Source organism: Cetorhinus maximus, chromosome 14, assembly GCF_964194155.1.
Source record: "Cetorhinus maximus chromosome 14, sCetMax3.hap1.1, whole genome shotgun sequence".
Taxonomy (NCBI): Eukaryota; Metazoa; Chordata; class Chondrichthyes; order Lamniformes; family Cetorhinidae; genus Cetorhinus; species Cetorhinus maximus.
The window spans coordinates 47,586,264-47,607,192 of NC_135892.1; the positions used below are offsets into that span (position 1 = coordinate 47,586,264).

At 44.9% G+C, this 20,929-nt stretch overlaps 1 long non-coding RNA gene across 1 annotated transcript in view; it reads right to left on the reverse strand.

Moving 5' to 3' along the window:
* The window catches only part of LOC144690123 (uncharacterized), a 35,921-nt gene extending 26,814 nt beyond the window's left edge, over nucleotides 1-9,107 (reverse strand). The window contains exon 1 of the long non-coding RNA XR_013578757.1: nucleotides 9,042-9,107. This is a non-coding gene — a long non-coding RNA (uncharacterized LOC144690123). The remainder of the gene's footprint in view (nucleotides 1-9,041) is intronic.
* Between the last annotated feature and the right edge of the window lie 11,822 nt (nucleotides 9,108-20,929).

Consider the following 20,929-nt stretch of genomic DNA (forward strand, 5'->3'; position numbering starts at 1 on the left):
GATGGGGAACAAATGCAGGCCTAGCCAGCAACGCCCACATCCCATAATGATTTTTAAAAATGCTTCAAGCTGAGATACTTGCTACAGTGAAAATGGTGTCTGTTTGACCTCAGTACTAATTTCAAATTGTCCTGCTGAGTTCAGGTTTTACACCTGTGTGACTCACACACTGCCCCGTTCCCCCTGCTGGCAAAAATTGGATCTGCTGGAAATATGGGCAGGACTTCCACACCCAAGTCCCGCTGGCCATTTTAAAGACCTCTTGAGTTGGCTCGACTCTGTGAAATCGGGCTCCTAGTCTCTCTGTTCCTGAAACCCCCTTCTAAAACAAACCACACCCCTGTAGAGGTACTATAGTGCAAGCAGGAGGGCTTAATGACAGTGTGGTAAGTTTAAACTTTGTATGTTTCCTCCCCATTATTTCTCCTCTTCCAGGCATTTCCCCCTTTTCCTCTCATACCCACCCCTTCCTTCCTCTCCCTTTTCCTCTTCCCTGCCTCCTCTTCCCATGCCCTCCCTCCTCCTCCCCAATAAACAACTCATAGGTCCATTGTATGCAAAGAAAAAACAATTGCATTCACTTCCTTGTGACCAAATGGTGACAGGAATAGCAAATATAGAGCGGTGAAGTCCTAAGAGAGAGCAAGCACTATTAACTAAGCTCATTCAAGCACTGGGCAGTAGTTCTGCATAGGTTTGATCTTTTGGAAAGCAGATCTAATATCTAACAAAGAAACCAATAAAGTTCTGCTTCACAGTTGTCTGCAATCAGTACCAAGTCTGCTGCAGCCAGAAGAAACACAATCTGGCTAATTTTTACAATCTGGCATCCTGATCCTCTGTGGCAGCAATCGGAGCATTTATTGAGGAAGCACGGACTGCCCTTAGGGTATTTGACACAAGGACCTCCAATGCAGATGTTCCTGCATCAAGTTGTCATATGTTCAATGGTAAAAATATCCATCATGCTGCATGTGCTTCCATTGGAAACCTTTTCTTGAACCATTATCTGCAGCATTGTAGCCCTGGTATTCCTGGGGCAGGATTTTTCACTCGGCGTGCGGGCACGCGCCCGACATGCCCTAGAGTAAAATAACTTACAATATTTCAATCGGTGGGCGCGCCCGAGAGACAGCAATCACAGAATCACAGTGCAGAAGAGGCCCTTCGGCCCATCGAGTCTGCACCGACACGTGAGAAACACCTGACCTACCTACCTAATCCCATTTACCAGCACTTGGCCCATAGCCTTGAATGTTATGACGTGCCAAGTACTCATCCAGGTACTTTTTAAAGGATGTGAGGCAACCCACCTCCACCACCCTCCCAGGTAGTGCATTCCAGACTGTCACCACCCTCTGGGTAAAAAAGTTTTTCCTCATATCCCCCCTAAACCTCTTGCCCCTCACCTTGAACTTATGCCCCCTTGTGACTGACCCTTCAACTAAGGGGAACAGCTGCTCCCTATCCGCCCTGTCCATGCCCCTCATAATCTTGTACACCTCGATCAGGTCGCCCCTGATCAATGTGCCTGCCAACAATTAAGAGGCCTATTAAGGTCTTTAATGTATCAATTAACCTGGATTTTTTGCTGCCCATCCAACCGTACAGTTGGCAGGTGAACCGGCCAGGCAGCCTTTGGATTTTTGAGGAAACCTCATCCAAGGATGGGATGAGGCTTCCGAAATAAATTAAGAAAAATAAAAATGTTTGGGCAGAATTTCTATAATCTATATGTTTAGGTGGGTGAGTCTGATGTGTGGAGATTTTTTTCTGTGTTTTAAAATCTTTATTTGATGGTTTTAAATTCTTCAGCTCTCTGAGGCAGCTCTCTGCTTTCATTGCACACTCCCCCACGCCCGCACTGACTTCAGCGCTCACCCTCCTCCCACCCTCACCCCAGCAGCACTGAGCCTTTGAGCGCGCCTTTCATGCTGGCTGGCCATTAATTGGCCATTAATGTGTGAAATCACGGGCAGGAGCCAATCGCGGCAGTGGGCCGTTTCCCGGCTGCTCCCAGGCCTGCCCACCACGCCCGCCTGACGACCTCAAAATTCTGCTCCTGGGGTATCCTGACACAGGTGCCAGGAGTACCTGAGAATTTTGTAGCCTCTTTGTCTTCGCTGGTTGTATGGATGCATAATATTTCCATAGAAACTTGCTTCAGGCAGTTTCTGTTTAAAGGTCCAGTATCCAAAGAACTGTCGCTCTGGCTGTTTTCATTACATCAAAGTTACTCAGTAATGCAAATGAGCTCTTCTCATGTTACCAATTCTGCTTGTTTGGCCCCAAGTGCAGGCAGTATATGGGCCTATGATTTATGTTAATCAAAGAATCAATTTTGGAGCCTTTGAAGTCATATCAAGGTGTCATTTGATCTTGATTCCTTTAAAAGATCCTAGCTGAGCTCAATTGAAAATTAACAGATTTTTGATTTTTGTACTGTGGCTACTTTTACTGTTAGGTCTTTTGTGGCAAAATGCTCTATTCCTAGTAATCTAGCCTAAAACAGCCACCCAAAGTAGATTAAGCAATTATTCATCTCATTGCTGTTTGTGAGGCATTATTACTATGTACAAAATCACACGCGTATTTATCAACACAGCAACAGATACTGCACTGTAAATAATTTGTTCCGGGTGAAGTACTTCTACTGTTCCTAAGGTACATTGCAAAGCATTCATGACTACAACTTTCCCTTTCTGTAAAATATGTAACTGATTGACCTTGATTTGTTGTAAACAGCCACATTGACAGGCTTTTGGGATGATAAAAATGCACCTTTGAACAGAAATTGCTTTAGGAAAGTTGCCACACAAACGCTCTGTGAAACACCAGGGCCTGAATTTTTCCTGCGTCGGGTGGGCTCAGCAGGAGTGGGCGATCACAGAGCCGACCGCTGCCCACGACGAGCTCCACACCACCATTTTACACAGGCAGGCCAATTAAGGTCCGCCCAGCGTAATACGCGAGTGGACCTGTGTAGGCGGAGGGAGGAGCGAGAGTCGGAGCCAGCGCTGTTTCACACATGCGCGCGAAAGCACGCTTCACTCTTCTTGAGGCAGCTCTTTGCCTCAGGGAGATTGAAGCGCTTTTGAAAACAACAAATAAAATCAATAAAAATTTAATGAAACATGTCCCATCTCATGTGAGTGTGTGACATGAGTGGGACATGTTTTTATTTTTCAGAAAAACTTTTTATTTAATTCATAAAAGCTTTAGAAACCTCACCCCGCTCGTGGATGAGGTTTCCTAAAAAACGTAAAGGCCGCTTGGCCTTTTCACCTGCCCGCCAACCATAAGGTTGGACAGGCAGTGTAAACTTGACTTTAATTAATTCGTTAATGGCCTTAATAGGCCTATCAATTATTGGCAGGCACGCAGCCGACTCTGGCACGCACCAGCCGAATGAAACATCGCGAGACAACACGATGATGTCGGGGTGCACGCCCAACGTCATCGCACGTCATTTTACGCACCGGCGTGTTGGGCCCACCGCCGCATTCCGACTGTAAAATCCTGGCCCAGGGCAGAGAAAAGTAAGCAGCTGCAAAAACTGACGACATGGTGCTGGTAGTACGAGTGCTACAGATACCATTTTTGCGCCAGAGTCCATGCTGCTTCTGCTCACTCCCAATATGGTCCGTGTTGAACACCATTGTGATGAAGTCATTCAGTGCATACACAGTTGACAAATTGTGACACCTGTCGGTGTCTAACGCTGAGTTAACACCCGGCCCTTAATTTTCAGCTCGGCAGGCAGGCGCGATTGGCAGGAGCAATCAGAAAACGGACTGCCAACCAGTTAACAGCCAGGCAGCATGAAGCGTGCGCTGAAAAGCTCAGTGCTGCCGGTGTGGAGGCAGAAGGAAGGCGGGTAATGATGTAAGTGCGGGCGTGGGTGAGCACTGACAGAAAACTCCTTGCAGGCAGAGAGCTGCCTCAGGGAACTGAAGACCTGAAAGCCAGGAAATAAAGTTTTTAAAATCAGAAAAGAAATATCCAAGCATCACAATCAGGCACCTGAACATATAGATTATAAAAATGGTGTCCACAGATTTCTATTTTTTATTTTATTTAATAACGGAAATCTCATCCTGCCCTTGGATGAGGTTTGATGAAAAATGTAAAGGCCGCCAGGCCGATTTGCCCTTCCACCAACTGCAAGCTTAAACGGGCTACGTAAAATGATAGACAATTATGCTGTTTGGGCTTAATTGCCCTCTTAATCGTTGGCAGGCATGCTTCCAACTTTTGCACATGCCCGCCAATCGAAATATCGCGCAAGCGCGGGGTGACGTCGGGAAGCTCGCCCAATGTCATCTCGTGATTTCACGCCCGATCGGGTCGGCGCACGGCCGCCTGATCAGCGTAAAATTCAGCCCCAGGACCACCAATTTGAATCTTGCCACTTTAGCTAATGCCTTCTTTTAAATAAGCATAACTGAACATACATTCAGCAGTGGGAAGATCCCCCCTACCCTTCCATACCCAATACCAGGGATCATCAACAGCTTGCTTTTCGGTTGCCGATTACTTTGTACTGGCTCTATTTGAGCTGGTGGAAGTGCTGAGTTACTTACAGTTGATAAAGTCTGCAGCTAGTGATGCTGCATGTGGAAAAGGCATTGGTTGTTGCTGCAAGTGCTGGGCACACTGCTTTCCCCAAGTTATTGGGACTATAGCAGCAGTTGGCCTTGGTCTACATTAGGCTTGTCTAATCTTTTCGTGCGATGGGCCACATTTCAATTTTTTTTTCTTACTCAAGGGGCTGATGAGCAAATTTCAGAAAGATAAGGTTCGGTGCAATATTAAACATGAATTTCAATAAAATGCTGAGGCATGAAAAGAAACAACTTGCTGAGCAAAAATAAAGCCATGTCAAAGCAATAAATTGATCATTTAAAATAATGAGTAATTAATAAAGATGACCATTAGAGTGTGAGAGGGTCAAATTGCATTTTTCCAACTCACTCCCAGTCTCAGGGTTCATACTTACCCTCACCCACATCTTGGTGTGAGTTTGTTGGTGTGTGGGGGTGAGGGTGAGTGCAGACCCTGAAACTGGGAGTGAGCCAGACTGTCTCGTACTCTCGCTCACACACACACACACACACACACACACACAAACACACGCACACACTCTCGCTCACACACACACACTCTCTCTCGCTCACACACAAACATATACACTCTCTCACTCACACAAGCACACACACACATTCTCTCACTCACACACACACACAAACACACACACATACATCCTCTCAGTCACTCACACACAGACACTTTCTCACTCACTCATTCACACACTCTCCCACTCTCCCCACCAACAGCCACTCTGTTCCCCCCACCAGCAGTCAGTCCTCTCCCCACCAGCAGTCAGTCTCTACCCCCTGCTCAATAATCACTCCCTTCCCCTTGCCCGGTAGTTGCTCCCTTCCCCTCCCAGCAGCCAATTTCCCCTCCCACCCCCGGCAGCCACTCCCTGCTGCCCACCCCCGGCAGCCCCCTCCCTCCCCCCTTTCCCCACCTGCAGCCCACTCGACTGCCCCCCCACCCCAGCAGCCCCTCCCGCGCCTCCTCCCCCACTGCTCCCTCCCCTCCCAGCAGCCACCACTTTTTCTCACCCACCACCCCCCCTCCCAAAACCCCACAACCGCCTCCCCCCTCCACCGGCAGCCACCATTTTCTCCACCCCCCCCAACCACCGGCAGTCACTTCCTGTAACCGCCCTCCCACCAGCCATTCCATCCCCGCCCAGCAGCCACTCCGTGCCTCTTGTTTTCCTCTGAGCAGGCAGCAGCAGGTGAAGCACACACATGGCCTTGCAGGCACCACATCTCAATGCTGAGATGTACTGTAACCACAAAGACCACCACTTGCTAATAGGCAGTTGGTATGTGATGAGGCTCAGCACATTATGCTGGTGAATGCCCATCAGCTGTCACAATTTGTTCATTCGGCGCCAGTTCACCATTTCAATCAATCTTTCAGCCACTACATCAAACCAGAGTGTAGCTGCTAAGGGCTATCTGCTTTACACATGGCTGAGGACTCCCCTTGGCAATCCAACCACCTGCATCCAGTACACATGGGTTGGGATCCATGCTACCACAGAAACATCACTGAACCAACCATTGTAGTGCTGAAGCAAATGTTCCACTGTCTCTATCACTCTGGAGGAATCCTCCAGTGCTCACCAGAGCGGCTGTCCCAGTTTGTGGTGATCTGCTGCATCCTCTGCAAGCTGATCATCATGAGAACGTAGCCCTTGCCACAATGGATTTAGTGACCTCTTCAGGAGGAGGTTTGGAGGATGAGGAGGAGCAACTTTATCCTACAAAAGATCGAATAATCTACACAAACTCAGCTAATCACCCCTGTGCATTCCCTTAGTGCCTGTTATGCATGTGTCTTTGCCTGTCCTAGTGTTCCTATGCAATGCTACCCCAGTGGCTGCTGCAGCATGGAAAGTGGAAGGCTGCTGATTTTCAGTGAGATAGGCCTTGCCTAGAAGATCTAGCTTCAGACTGCACCACTTCAGCGTGGCTGGCAGCAGTCTGGACTGACTGACAACAACAAGAGAACTGGCAAAATGACAATGGAGGGAGGACAGATGCCATCATCCCAAGAGAGGGCAGCAGGTTCATGCTCCGAGGAGCCACTGTCATATCCCTGGGGCAGAACCTCAGCAATCTCCATAATCTTTTGAAGCACAGATTCCTGGACTGCGGTGAGACTCTGCAAGCCTCTTTGATGACTGGTATCCAGAGCCATGGTGGCAGCAGTTTGAACCTGCATGGCACCAAGCTGAGATGGCATGACCTTAGCCTTACTCAGAGAATCTGGGGGCTAAACTGGATACCCCAGATCACAAGCAAAGGGACCCTAATGCACAATTAATCTTGCCACACAGGCAAGACATCAACTGCAAGCTGCCTGCTCATTTCAATGGTTTCAGTGTTCAGGTGTCCAGCGGGGGCAGGGGTGGGGGAGGGGGGGCAGGAGGCTCTCCAGGCACATGCTCAGAAGACAGTGAGAGCAAATAGTCATGTAGATAATTGCCAGGAGTCAAGCCCCAAAGATCATGCTTCAGTGGCACAAGAAACTCATTGACCTCACATGACTGATCAAGGTTAGGGAATGCAATCTAAAATACCAAAACCAGCCTCATGCTTAAGGCTTTGTGGAGAGCTTTGGAGGCCATCCTTAGCAGCACGGAAGTGAGAGGCAATTCCATCAGCACAACCGTAATGTGGAGTGGTGACAGACGTTGCTGTCCTTTCTCAGCATGACAGCATTTTCCTCCCCACACCTGCCACAGCAGCTTCTGCAAGCGATCCTGCAGGCACTGGGGTAACACTGTGTAGGAGAACAGGGACAGGCAAAGGCCCACACAAGACAGGCATTAAGGGACTGCACAAGGGTGAACAGTTTACATTAATATGCAATGTGGCATGATTTCATTGATCATTTTGATTTGGAATGTTTATTTTGTGTTGGCTTTTACTTTTGTATTGTGGTCAAGCAGATGCAGTGAAAGCATGACTTTCATTGTAGCATTCTGTGCATTGGCATCATCAGCCATGTCATAATCAGATAGCTTATGTCACCCAGTAACCATCTTTTGATTTGCCACAGTAGCTCAAATGCAGCTGGAACACCAGGGTGCTGCAGAATGAAGGCATCATGACTGCTGCCATGATTACTGGGCACTGACCTCTGTGATTTCGCTACCTATGGTAATATATCAGCTGAACACTGAGGGAGTGAAATGCCTCTTGATTCCTGAATAGGACAGAGATGCATGCTGCTTCCCAGAAGTGATGTGTTGACACCCTGCAGCATGGGAAAGTCTGCAATCCTGCCAGGCAGCATGCTCACGTGGCCTCTTTGAATAGAAAACCTCAGTGACTTCCCTTATACAACAGTAGGTGGCAAACTGCAAAATCACACAAGTATTTACAGCCCGGGGCTGCAGGGGCTAAACCCATAAAAATTCATCGCCACTGTCACCTTCACAACCACTGACAATGTGGTCCCCACTCTGCTTTGAGGTAGCAGTTGTGGTTGCGGCAGGTTGTAGATTTCAGTGAGGTCATCCTTATTGAAGTTCAGATATCTCACACATGGTTTCTCACTGAGGTTCAGGTAGGAGAATTATTCCCTGAGCCCTGGGTGGATATGGTCTTCTGGTGATAGTATTTTCCCCCTCTTCTTCTCCTTCTTCTTCAGCAGCTTGCCCTGCTCTGTATGACCTCTGTTCCTTCCTCATGTAATGCTATCTTTCAGGGAGTTGCCTACTAGTGCACCCATATCTAGGAGAAACTGGTTTGTGCAGAAGCCTCAAAGCCAGCAAAAACTCCACCACCTACCACACCACTCCCTGTAAACTTTGCAACTTTAAACAACTATAGAAAGCAGTATACATTGATAGAATCGAAGCAACAGTCAGACAAAATCAACCAGCAACTAGCTTATAAGTAGCCGATAATCCTATTAAATAGCACTGGTAAGGGTCATTCCAACTGCTGAACATATGTTCAGCTGTGTGAAGTTAAAAGAAAGTGCGAGCTGGAAAGTTCATGCTGATTGACATCATTAACTGTCTGTTCTGCAGGTGTCCACTGGTCATGCACGGTGTTCCCGTTAACACTCATCAAAATGGCTTCTTACACAATTGGCCCCAAATGTGTGCACAAGCTCCACAAATGCCAATTTTGAGGCCTAAGACCACTCATAATGCCCAAAGAATGGGCGTCAATGGTCCCAATCTCATTTTCTGATCTCTAATTACATCAAACTTTCTACAAGCAGAACTAAAATGGTATATTTTTATTATTAATCCTTGTAACCAATTGTCCTAAATCATCAGTTCTCAACACATACCTAATGTTTTGTGAAACTTCATACCAACAAAAATTATATCACACTTAAAATTTTCTCCAAAGGTAATATTTTTTCAACATTGGTGTCTGAATTAGGAATGTCTAGTAGATGTTTTGTATTGCAGTGCATGCATAGAACATTTTTCATACCCTCTTCATGATGCTTTGCAGTCTGTTCTTCAAACCTTTATTGATAACTGTCATGGCATCAGTACGAGGTTTGGGGACAACTGAAAATAGAAGAACAAACTGGTAGAGGTCATATAATGTTGCATAATTAATTATCTCTTTTTCACTATTGAGAAAGTGGGCATGTGACAGACTCCCATGACTCCAGCGTTAGTGTTCTTGACCCCATTACACAGTCCCTAGCTTCAACTTTGTGACCTCTATTCACAAGTCTCAACTCAGTTCGCACCAATTTCAGGTACGAAATCAGGCCCAAGCACTTCTTGGCATGGATAACACCATTGTTAAATTGTATAAATGATGCAGTCTTAATCTAGAACCATATGAAAATTTCACTTTTGAACATAATCCAGTACAGAAAGGATAAAGGCTGAGAAATTTGAGAGCACCCATTTTTGATACTTGGTGCTTACCCTGCTAATGAATAAATAATAAGGTCTGAGGAGCTCCAGATGGCATGGCCCTCATTAACATATCAATGGCTACAGGGGGTAGCTGAACAGGTTCGGACAACTTCCTGCAAAGGCCAATATGTGATTGTGGGCCTCAAAAATGGAGTGCGGGTTTGAAGGGCAATTACAGGCCTCAGTGGGGGCAGCATGTAGAGGGAGGCGGAACGTGATTCTAAAGAGGAACAATCTGTAGCACTTTCTGGGTTGGAGACTTTTATTCCAGCAAATAAGCCCTTAAATTTGTGTCCTAGAATAGAAAGGTCTGGATATAAAAGCATTGTAACAACTCCCAGGAAATCTGGTAAACACCTACATTAACTTCTTCTTGTGGTGGCACATTAACTGCGATGGAATAAAATCACTTCTGGTTGTGGTCCTTAGATTGCCATGTGTGAGCAATTAATGGCACCCTGTGCCTGTTGGCAGCCAGTCAAAGAAGCAAATGTGAATGCTCGCTCATTCTTGCTACTGTCCCCATAAATCTCATAAATCAACACCCTAGCAATTAACTTACTTTGAAGACTGCCATGTACATTTATGGGCGTGAATTGAGAGTCCCTCGAGATGCCTATGGTGGCCCAATGGAAGGAACTAGAGACAAAGAAATTGAGGATGACATTATCTTTAATGGTGACAGGCAGTGCATGGCTAACAGGGCAAGCAGGGAGCAGCTCTTCTTGAAGGGGGCTACAGATGTCTTCAAACACCTGCTGTATCAATCTGAGCCTGCGGAAGTACTTATGCCTTAAATAGGTCAAGGAGGCTCCTGTGGATAGACCATCTCATGGTCCTTCTGCACCTTGGTCCCTCTGTTGCTCTCCTCTCTGCTGTTCTCCACTATATTCTCTGCCCTGCTATTTTGCACCTCTTGTCCATGTATCTTTCTAGTGTGTACCTCTCTTCTGTGAACCTCTCTCTTGTGTGTCTGCTGATCCTATCACAGCACAACGTCACCACCATGGATGGTGATTATCTTCCTCATCTGAAGTATTGTCAGAGACAATCATGACGCCTCCCATCCTGCCAGTGTCCATTTGAAAGCCTCCAAACTTCTCCAAAATATCTGTGCTTTTTAAAAAAACACATTTTCCAGAGCCAACTGGCAAAACATTTGTAGGCATTGAGCCTTTATGGAGATTGGCTAATCTGAATTTTAGGACCCCAATGAGTGCACCTCAATCTTGCCTCCCATTTACTGGCGAATTTCCAATGCCCCAGGTAACCCATGCTGAAGTTGTTAAATTCAAGTGTCCATTTAATTGAATTGAAAATGGCCTCATTACCACATGCTAATGATGTTAAGAGCTAAGTTAATTGCCAACATATCTACATTAATGATCATGATGACTCCAATGAGTAAGTTATAGGTGGCCAAAAGCATTAGAAATAAATTACAATCGCCATTCGGTCAAAGCCAGCAAGCTGGAGCTGGTTCAATGTTCCGCAATTTTCTTCTTTCCTCCCGATACCAACCCACCCATTCTTGCGAGTTAAAACACCACCCCGCCCCCAGAGAGTTTGGCAAATGTTGTAGAGCTGGAGGAGGTCACAGAGAGTGGGAGGAACGCGGCCATGAAATCATTCAAACGTGAGGATGGGAGTTTTAAAAAGTTAAGTGCATAAGGTGTAAAATCAGGTACAGTCTGGGTCTTCAGTGCCATCAGGAGAGTAGATCCTTCTTACTAAAAAGTGGCATAGACAGTGAGAGTATTGCGTACCCAATTCTCTGTAAATGTTTCTCAAGTTAACTCTGTTCAAACTAAGAACATCAGATTTCTCGGCAGTGGCATCAGCCAGCAGAGACAGAAACCGTGGTGTGTGATGCTTTGCTGTTGGTATCCAGAATTTATTGACTGATATAAAATCCTGAGGTGCAGCTAGAAAAGTAATTCTCCTGCCATTTGGTTATAGTTTATAGGACTGTAGCAAATTTGATGCTTCTGCAAGGAGAGGTCATCTTTTAACAATTAAAATAAACAAAAACTTGTCACGAATACATGATTAGAAATAAATTACAATCACCATTCTGTCAAACAAACTATCAACACAGGAATGTCCACTGATAATTCAACAGCATCATGAGTAAGCAGTTTATGTTTAGTAAAATACATACCATGCTGAAACAACTTCGTTACTTCTAGAATATACGGTCTGTAAAATGGAAACGTAATTCAAATTAAAATGTGGAATCTTAATGACATAGGGGCCATTACTAAGCAGTAACCTAACATTGAGTTGTAGGTTGTATCATGAATCACAATAATGAAGCTTGTTTGTGACTCGCATCCACATATATAAAAAACACTGCAACCTATGAAGCTGTCTAGCACCATTACAATTACAACATAAATTGAGATTTACAAGATACAATTGCAGCAGAAAAAGTTAATCCTGGCTGTGACTTCAGGGGCAGAATTTTACTCTCATCAAGCGTCCCGACGTCAGCACGCACTCGCGCAATATTTCAGCTGGCGGGCACGCGCGGGTGGTCGGTAGCGCACCTTCCGACAATTAAACAGCCTATTATGGCCCTTAAAGAACTAATTGACTCGAATTTTTTGCTGCCCGTCCAACCGTTCAGTTGCCAGGCGTGTGAAAAATGCCTTCGCATTTTTGGCGAAACCTCATCCACGGGCGGGATGAGGTTTCGACCCGTGATTTTAAAAAAATTAAAAACTTTTAACACTCATATTTAACGTCCTTGCTCATGTGACAGAGTCACATGAGGGAACATGTTTTCATTATTTTTAATATCTTTACTTTTATCGTTAAAAATCTTCAGCTCCCTGAGGCAGCTCTGTGCCTCAGGGAGCTTTTACTGTGTACACCCCAGCGCATGCGCAGACTTCCGCACTCGCGCTCTTCCCGCCCCCACCCCGGCAGCGCTGAGCGCTGCAGAGTGTGTTTCATGCTGGCTGGCGGTTAATTGGCCGGCCAGCGTGAAATCCATGTCAGGGCCCGATCATGGGCACGGTTGGCTGTGTGACCACTCCTGGGCCCGCCCAACGAGGGCAAAATTCTGCCCCAGGTTGTTTGTCAAGGGCGATATAGGTACAAACTGGTAAAACATAAGTTCAGGACCAACTTCAGAAAACCTTTCTTTACACAGAGTGATTAACAGCTGGAAAGGTGGCCCCAGTCGAGCTTCCCACATCAACATTTTACTTTGCAATGGTACTTAATGTAACCTCATTGTTAAAAAAGCCTTCTACAAGCTTTCATTGCATCAAATGTTCCCCATATCTATAAGACAGTGCATTATTATCACAAGAGGAAAGTCAATTACCTGAATCCCTATCAGAACTAATGCAGTAATTCTCAGGTGTTTGGAATAACTTCCCACTTACTGGGTTTCTAGAATAAATGTTACCTCCTGCATGTGTAGAAAACAGGTTTTAACATGCAGATCAGTGACAGGATAGTAATGTTAGAATAGGAAGCCGAAAATGGCAGGGGGGCAACGGCTGTACAAGCAATGCAGCAAATAAGGTCGGTGTGTCACTGTCTAACTCCAGATGCCTTTCAAACAGTGTCACAGCTCTAACATCTCCTAAGGGGGCAAAGCTTATCAATAAGTGTGCCTAAAATTTCTGGCCTACAAGTTAGTCCTTCAAATGTCATCTCTTGCCATTGGCTTCTGTTGTATTTTATCCAAGGTTAAATAAACATCTACACAATGTTCATCAAATGCAGTGCATTTATTTCTGCCATGATTATGAAGTGTGCTAACATTGACAGCAGCATTAGCACAGTGCTGCTGCCTGGCGCTTATATATCATTTCAGACATGATCCATTGAACCTGCCATTCTTGAGTAATTCCTTATGTTCATAGCTGCACGAGTTCATCGCCATTGATTGGTGCAAGGTTTCACTGGGATTCTGGTGCCCAGACCACCTTGAAAAATTTTGCCTGTCTGCTAGCCTTGTATATGAATCAGCCACATCCAGGACCGAGGTGAGCGGCTAGTGCTGCCTGTTCCTAGTCACCTCCTCTATGCCTGTCACACCAGGTGCTTGGATGGGAGGGAGGGAAAAGGTGGGAACTTGTTGCCTTCTCTCCCTGACTCCTTTCAGATGGATTTCTAGCAGGATAGGGTAGTGTCCTAAGCCCAAGCATCTTCAGCCACTTCATCAATGACCTCCCTTCCATCATAAGGTCAGAAGTGGTGACGTTCACTGATGATTGCACAATGTTCAGCGCCGTCCTCAGATACTGAAGCAGTCCATGTCCAAATGCAGCAAGACCTGGACAATATCCAGGCTTGGGCTGACAAGTGGCAAGTAACATTTGTGCCACATAAGTGTCAGGCAATGACCATCTCCAATAAAAGGGAATCTAACCATCGCCCTTTGACACTCAATGGCATCACCATCACTGAATCCCCCACTATCAACATCCTGGGGGTTACCATTGACCAGAAACTGAACTGGACCAGCCATATAAACAGCGTGGCTACAAGAGCAGGTCAGAGGTTAGGAATCCTGCAACGAGCAACTCATCTCCTGACTCCCCAAAGCCTATCCACCATCTACAAGGCACAAGTCAGAAGTGTGATGGAATACAAAAACAGAATTACCTGGAAAAACTCAGCAGGTCTGGCAGCATCGGTGGAGAAGAAAAGAGCTGACGTTTCGGGTCCACATGACCCTTCAACAGAACACTGTTCTGTTGAAGGGTCATGTGGGCCCGAAACGTCAGCTCTTTTCTTCTCCACCGATGCTGCCAGACCTGCTGAGTTTTTCCAGGTAATTCTGTTTTTGTTTTGGATTTCCAGCATCCACAGTAGCTTTTTGTTTTTATCTCTGTGTGATGGAATACTCCTGGTTTGCCTGGATGAGTGCAGCTCCCACAACACTGAAGAAGCTTGACACCATCCAGGACAAAGCAGTCCGCTTGATTGGCACCACATCCACAAATATTCACTCCCTCCACCACCGACGCACAGTAGCAGCAACAGTAGTACCATCTACAAGATGCACTGCAGGAATTTGCCAAGGCTCCTTAGACAGCACGTCCCAAACCCACGACCACTGCAATCTAGAAGGACAAGGGCAGCAGATAGACGGGGACACCACCAACTGGAAATTCCCCTCCAAGTCACTCACCATCCTGACTTGGAAATATATCGCCATTCCTCCACTGTCGCTGAGTCAAAATCCTGGAACTCCCTTCCTAATAGCACTGTGGGTGTACCTACACCACATGGACTGCTGCAGCTCAAGAAGGCAGCTCACCACCACCTTCACAAGGGCAACTAGGGATGGGCAATAAATGCTGGCCTAGCCAGTGAAGCCCACATCCCATGAATGAATAAAAGAAATCCCTCACATGCCCATCTGGCCTCATCTCCTCTGGAGACTGCCTCCTCAGCCCTCACTATCTTGAGGCCACTTGCGCAGATCAACATGTGCCCCCACACACACCCTGGGATACTCGCCTTTCCCAGTATAGCTCTCGTCCTGCAGCCTCTTCCCTTGCCCAAGGCCACTTCTCCCTCCACCCCCACACCCCTCAAGCAGGACCTTGCCCTGCAGCCGTTGAAAAGCCACCCACATATGGCTGATCTGGTAAGTAGAGGCCTACCCATGAGCCCCCATAAAAGCGATGTGGTGCTGTCTGTGAAGCCTGGCACTGATGACTGCGAGTGCTGACTGAAGCAAGGTAGACAAACAAACCTTGAAGTCTCGAGCGAAGTGCAGCTCACCAAGTGCACGCCTTATATATGCTGTTGTGAAACACGTCGGCATGTTTTCCCGCCAACGTGGACGGACGATCCAGACGGCGAGGGATGAGTCCGGCGGGCTGCCCTTATAATGATATGCTGATGTATTACAATGAGGTTGCTGACGTCCAATGGCAGGGAATGTGGCCCGCCATCAGTGGGCTGAGCAGATGATCACAAACTGGTTTCACGCCGTCATTGAAACTGATTTTTGGCTTTCTCGCCATATTGTCCATTCATGCTACCGAACACGCCCGACGCCAGCGGGCACAGAAAATCCCGGCCTCAGTCTTAGAAAATGAAGCTAGGAAAGTGGGTGAAGTAGCAGTGGGGGACCATTTTGGAAATAGTGACCATAGATTTAGCATCATTATGGAAAAGGGCAAAAATAGAACAGGAGTAATAATTCAAAATTAGTGGAAAAAAAATTTTACAAAGCTGTGAGATGAGCTGGCGAGAGTGGACTAGATACAGTTATTCGAAGGAAAAACTGTCAGATCAGTGGGAGGCATTCAAAGGCGAGATTCTACAGGCACAGTGTAGACATGTCCCCACAAAGAAAAACGGCGGTACTGCCAAATCGAGAGCCCTCTGGTTATCCAGAAGCATACAAACCAAAATAAAGCAGGAAAAGAAAGCTTATGACAGTCAAAAAAGACTTAGGGCAGGATTTTCGGGTCATTGGGCGGGCACGGTGGGTGGGCGGGCCCAGGAGTGGCCAGGAAACAGTCCACTGCCCGCGATCGGCCCCCAACCCCGATTTCACGCTGGCCAGCCAGAGCGAAAGGCGCGCTGAAGGGCTCAGCACTGCCGGGGTGGGGGTGGGAAGAGGCCGAGTGCAAAAGTCTACGTATGCGCGGGGGGAGTGCGCACGGAAAGCTCTGTCAGAGCAGGGAGCTGCCTCAGGGAGCTGATCAATTTTAAAATCAAAAATAATGATTTTTCAAATCTGAAAAAAATGTCCTGACATGGGGCTCACACACAATAACATTAACAGAATAAAAATTCTGCCAAAAATTTATACTTATTTTTTATTTAATTGTGGAAACCTCATCTTGCCGGTGGATGAGTTTTGCTAAAAAATCAAAAGGTTGCGTGGTCGATTGGTTGGTCGGGCAGCAAAAATAGGATTAAATTAATTGATCTAGGGCCTTAATAGGCCTCTTAATTGCTGGCAGGCACACTGCTGATTCTCGTGCATGTCCCCCATCAACCAAAATATTGCACAAGTGCACGATGACATTGGGATGCTCGCCCAACATCATTGCGCGCTATTTTACGCCCGATAGGGTCAGGCGTGCCCGCCCGCGGGATGTAATATCCTGCCCTTAATACTGTAAAAAGCCTAGAGGAATATAGAAAGTACATGGGTGATGTAAAAATAGAAATTAGGAAAGCAAAGAGACAAAATATTGGCAGGTAAAATCAAAGAAAATCCTAAGATGTTTTACCAGTACATTAAGAGCAAGAGAATAACTAAGGAAAGGGTAGAGCCTAACAAGGATGTACATGGTAACTTGTGCATTGATGCAGAAGGTGTGGGCAGAGTTCTCAACGAGTACTTTATCTCTGTCTTCACTAAGAAGAGGGATGATGCAGACAGTATAGTTAAAGAGGGGGAGTTCAAAATATTAGATACAATACGCATAGTGAGAGAGGAAGTACTGGAGGGACTGGCATCCCTGAAGGTGGATAAATCATCAGGGCCAGATGGATTGTATCACAGGCTGTTGAAGGAAGCCAGGGAGGAAACCACGGATGCTCTGAGGATCATTTCCCAATCTTCACTCAATTCAGACAAGGTCCCAGAGATTGGAGGTCTGCGAATGTTGTACCATTATTTAAAAACCGTGCGAGAGAAAATTAAAGGCCGGTCAGCATGACTTTGGTGGTGGACAAATTATTAGAATCAATTCTGAGAGACATGATAAGTTGTCACTTAGAAAGGAATGGATTGATCAGGGATAGTCAGCATGGTTTTGTTAGGGGAAGATCATGTCTTACTAACTTAGAATTTTTTGAGGAAGTAACAAGGAGGATTGATGAAGGTAGTGCAGTGGATGTTGCCTACATGGATTTCAGTAAGACATTTCACAAGATCCCACCTGGCAGACTGGTCAGGAAAGGGAGGTCTTACGGGATACAGGGGAAGGTGGCAGGTTGGATCCAAAATTGGCTCAGTGACAGGAAACAAAAGGTTGATGGATGTTTTTGCGAATGGAAAATGGTTTCCAGTGGTGTTTCACAGGGCTCAGTGTTGGGGCCCTTGCTGTTTGTTGTATATATTAATGAATTAGACTGAAATGTGGGAGGTATGATTGGGAAATTTGCAGATGACACAAAAATTGGCCGTGTAGTTGATAGTGAAGTGGATGGCTGTCAATTTCAGAATGATATCAATGGTTTGGCTGAGTGGGCAGGAAAGTGGCAAATTAAATTCAATCTGGAAATGTGTGAGGTACTGCATTTGGGGAGGGCAACCAAAGCAAGGCAATACCCAATAAATGGGAAGTCATTGAGAGGGGTTAAGGAAGTGAGGGACCTTGGAGTGCATGTCCACAGGTCCCTGAAGGTGGCAGGACAGGTGGATAAGGTGGTGAAGAAAGTATATGGAATGCTTTCCTTTATTGGGCGAGGTATTGAATACAAAAGCAGGGATGTAATGATGGAACAGTATAAAACGCTGGTTAGGCCACAGCTAGAATTTTGTGCACGGTTCTGGTCACCATATTACAGGAAGGATATAATTGCTCTGGAGAGAGTGCAGAGGAGATTTACAAGAATTCTGCCAGCGCTTGAAAACTGTAGCCATGAGGAGAGATTGAATAGGCTAGGGTTATTTTCCTTAGGACAGAGAAGGCTAAGGGGTGACCTAATTGGGTGTACACAATTATGAGGGACCGAGATAGGGCGGACAGGAAAGACTTGTTTCCCCTAACTTAGGGGTCAATTACCAGGGGGCATAGATTCAAGATGATTGGTGAAAGGATTAGAGGGGACATGAGGAAAGTTCTTTTCACCCAGAGGGTGGTGGGCATATAGAATTCACAGCCTAAGTTGGTGGTTGAGGCTGAAATGCTCAATTCATTTAAAAGGTGCCTGGATCTGCACCTGATGCTCTATAACTTGCAAGGCTATGGACCAGATGCTGGAAAATGGGATTAAAATGAGCGGCTAGTTTCCTTTTTCTCTTTTTGGATGGCGTAGATATGATAGGCTGAATGGCCTCTTTCTGCACCGTGACTTTTCTATGGTTTCTATATGCTGTAAAGGTAACAGCAATTTACTGTACATACAATGAAGGTTACAACATTATACTATACATACTTCCTGTGAAGGCAACAGCAATATACTACGCATACTGACTGTGAAGATAACAGCATTATACAGTACACATTGACTGTGAAGATAATAGCAATATACTGCACATACTAACTGTGAAGGTAATGGCAATATACTGCACAACCTGTCTGTGAAGGTAACATCAAAATATTATACATACTTGCTGTGATAGTAACAGCAATATACTACACGTACTAACTGTGAAAGTAAGAGCAATATACTACACATACTATGAAGATAACAGCAATATACTACACATACTGACGGTGAAGATAACAGCAAAATACTACACATACTGACGATGAAGATAACAGCAATATACTGCACATACTGACTTTAACGGTAATAGCAATATACTGCACATACTGACTGTGAAGGTAACAGCAATATATTGTATATACTTACTGTGATAGTATCAGCAATATACTACACATAGTTTACCACACATACTGACTGTGAAGGTAACAGCAATATACTACACATACTGACTGTGAAGATAACAGCAACATACTGCACATGCTGACTGTGAAGATAACAGCAATGTACTGCACATACTGGCTGTGAAGGTGATATCAATATGATGTACATACTGACTGTAAAGGTAATAGCAATATAGTGCATATACTGACTGTGAAGGTAATAGCAATATAGTGCATATACTGACTGTGAAGGTAATAGCAATATACTGCACATATTGACTGTGAAGGTAATAGCAATATACTGCACATACTGAGTGTGAAGGTAATAGCAATATAGTGCACATGCTGTCAGTGAAGATAACAGCAATATACTGTACATACTGACTGTGAAGGTAACAGCAATATATTATACATACTTGCTGTGATAGTAACAACAATATACTACACGTACTAACTGTGAAGGTAATAGCAATATACTACACATACTGTGAAGATAACAGCAATAAACTACACATACTGACGATGAAGATAACAGCAATATACTGCACATACTGACTGTGAAGGTAACAGCAATATATTGTACATACTTACTGTAATAGTATCAGCAATATACTACACATAGTTTACTACACATACTGACCGTGAAGTTAACAGCAATATACTACACATACCGACTGTGAAAATAACAGCTACATACTGCACATGATGACTGTGAAGATAACAGCAATATACTGCACATACTGACTGTGAAAGTTATAGCAATATACTGTGCATACTGACTGTGAAGGTAATAGCAATATACTACACATACTGACTGTGAAGGCAATAGCAATATGCTGCACATACTGACTGTGAAGTTAATAGCAATATGCTGTACATACTGACTGTGAAGGTACTAGCAATATACTGCACATACTGACTGTGAGGTTAATAGCAATATACTGCACATAATGACTGTGAAGGTAACAGCAATATATTATACATACTTGCTGTGATAGTAACAGCAATATACTACACGTACTAACTGTGAAGGTAATAGCAATATCCTACACATACTGTGAAGATAACAGCAATATACTACACATACTGACGATGAAGATAACAGCAATATACTGCACATACTGACTGTGACGGTAAGAGCAATATACTGCACATACTGACTGTGAAGGTAACAGCAATATATTGTACATTCTTACTGTGAAGGTAACAGCAATATACTACACATAGTTTACTACACATACTGACCGTGAAGCTAACAGCAATATACTACACATACCGACTGTGAAGATAACAGCAACATACTGCACATGATGACTGTGAAGATAACAGCAATATACTGCACATACTGACTGTGAAGGTAATAGCAATATACTGCACATACTGACTGTGAAGGTAACAGCAATATACTGCACATGCTGACTGTGAAGGTAATAGCAATATATTGCACTTACTGACTGTGAAGGTAAGAGCAATCTTTGTACATACTTATTATGATAGTATCAGCAATATACTACACATACTTTACCACACACACTTACTGTGAAGGTAACAGCAATATACTGCACATACTGACTGTGAAAGTAATAGCAATATACTGCACATACTGACTGTGAAGGTTACAACGATATACTGCACATATTGTGAAGGTAATAGCAATATACTGCACATACTTACTGAGAAGATAATGGAAATATACTGCACATACTGACAGTGAAGGGAATAGCAATATGCTGTACATACTGACTGTAAAGGTAATAGCAATATACTGTACATACTGACTGTGTGTAATAGCAATATACTGCACATGCTGACTGTGAAAATAATAGCAATACACTCTACTTACTGAGAAGTTTACAACGATATACTGCACATATTGTGAAGGTAATAGCAATATACTGCACATACTGTGAAG